The sequence below is a fragment of the Apis dorsata genome, unplaced genomic scaffold (genome assembly GCF_000469605.1).
Source record: "Apis dorsata unplaced genomic scaffold, Apis dorsata 1.3 scaffold_58, whole genome shotgun sequence".
NCBI lineage: Eukaryota > Metazoa > Arthropoda > Insecta > Hymenoptera > Apidae > Apis > Apis dorsata.
In genome coordinates this window covers 696,269-698,258 of record NW_006263358.1, presented here as the reverse complement: position 1 = coordinate 698,258, position 1,990 = coordinate 696,269, and the positions used below count along the sequence as shown (strand labels likewise).

The 1,990-nt window shown below is 49.8% G+C and overlaps 1 protein-coding gene across 25 annotated transcripts in view; it reads left to right on the top strand.

The window, feature by feature from the left end:
- LOC102675389 (forkhead box protein P1-like) overlaps positions 1 to 1,990 on the top strand; it is a 237,169-nt gene that overhangs the window by 59,832 nt on the left and 175,347 nt on the right. For 3 of the 25 annotated variants that reach the window (XR_004151838.1, XR_004151830.1, XR_004151831.1), the window contains exon 1: positions 84 to 1,262. The exons of 20 other annotated variants lie outside the window; for them this stretch is intronic. The gene's annotated coding sequence lies outside the window, so the exon portion shown is untranslated. Of the gene's footprint in view, positions 1 to 82; positions 1,267 to 1,990 lie in introns of those variants that run through there. 2 more of the 25 variants (XR_004151840.1, XR_004151833.1) reach the window with 2 other exon arrangements.

Genomic DNA, 1,990 nt, shown 5'->3' with positions numbered 1-1,990 from the left:
GTGGCGGGAAGACGGCGGCGGCGGCGGCGGGTGGTGGGTGGCGGATCGGAGGCGGTTAGGTGGCGGCGGGCACAGAGGGGGGATACGAAACGCGTAAACAGAGAGTCAACATGTAAACAGGCCACTCGCGAGACAAACAACGTGGGGGCCGCGGGCTGTTCACTGAACGAGGCAGCCAGGCTCTCGCCTGTTCGTTCGTTCGTTCGTTCGTTCGTCCGTTCGTTCGTTCGTTCGTTCGTTCGTTCGTACGTACGTACGTACGTACGTACGTTCTCTCTGCTGGCATTCGGTGTGTGCTTCGTTTCCGTCCGTCGCTCTCCGTGCGTTAGCTCTCCGCTCGGTGTGTCGGATTTATCGAATCTCGTGGCGGCGTCCGTCCACGGATAACCGGCGTGTGGTGTTCCAACGTCGCAAGTCAGCCATCGATCGTGCGCTTCTCGTTCGCGTTTTAGTTGGACGGATAACGGCGCGATAACGCGGTCGGAAAGCGCGGATCGATCGGAGGAACGGATTTCGTTTCCAGTTTTTTCTTTCTATATACTGGTGCGACTCAAGGCCGAGACGAACGTGTTTTGGGAGGATACGTGTCGGTGGTCACACCGACCGACCGACCGGCCTCTGTGCGTCGTCGTGTTTCCCTCTCGGTGCACGTGATTCTCCTCCGCTTATTAATTTTATGCGTCGTATAAAACCTCGTCGAAATCTATCGGCGAATAATCAATAACGCTTTTGTTACGGGATAAAGCGAAAGATCGTTCGAATTATAATAATAATCGTGCGTTCGCGCTCCATTTGTTTTGTTTTGTTTCGAAACGGCGTACGAACGAAAAGTTCGTAGAATCGAACGAATACGTTTTATTTACGTGTACGGATTATTTCTCCGTATGTATATATCGGTGGATTAACCGTGTTGATATTTCCCCCCTCGTGTTTCAAAGACGCAATATTTCGAAGGAGCGTTTAGTTCGACACGCACCGTTCCCCGACAATGACGCGTAATTGTGTTTCGTGCCGTATTAATAGAAAATCGATCAGTGTTGGTTTGTGCACGTGAAATTTGTGGTGATTTGTGATCGAGAGGGTGGGAGAGGGAGAGGGGGAGAGAGAGAGAGACATACCTTGGCCGATGGTCAACAGGTGTACGCCTTGATGATACACCGATGAGACGATGGAGATCGCTGTTAACATCCGTGTACAGTGAAGAGGAGGTGCTGTTGCGTTCTCGCGTGAATCATTAGTTTCTTGCTGCGGTTCGCTACCACGTGAGTAAGCAATCGTTATCGTACGTTTTATTGAGATTTATGCGACTCGGTCGCCGTGTTTAAATGTCTAATTGTTGCTCGAGAACGAGCGCGCGCGGTTATTCCTACGCCTTTAGGAAAATAACTGTTTACCAGTTGATTCGGGATAGAAGAAATGCCACGCGGAAATTGCCTGTCCGTAATGGTTTTTTAATGGGTCCATCGTACACATGGATCGCACACGTACACGCGTGTATACACACGTGTGTACGCGTCCCTTGGACAACTTGGTTCGATCTTCAACATTGACCGAACCATCGAGACGAAAAGTTGACCGCTTTTTTCGTGTTCTCGTTCGCGTTCGCGTTTCGTCATCGCGCATTAAATCTGGAGCGCCGCTACACGTGGGACGCGTGCGCAACCACGTGCACGAGTTGCACGACATCGAGTGATAATATCGATCGATCGTCGAAAGTGGACGTTGACAGTTTAATTCGAGGTTATTTCGGTATGGACAAATCGATCCCGTGGCCACGAGCTCTTTAGACGTTCGTTCGATTTAATCGCGTTCCGTTAATCGATGGGTTTGTGCGTTGCCACGGGCCAATTAAGGAATCGCGTCTTCGATCGATTCGGAGCAAAGTTCAAGGATTACTGGTGGAATTGTGTTTCGTGTAAACGTGTTCTAACATTGTCAAATATGTTTAACATATTTTTCATATCTTCGACTAACGTATCTCTCGAAATTA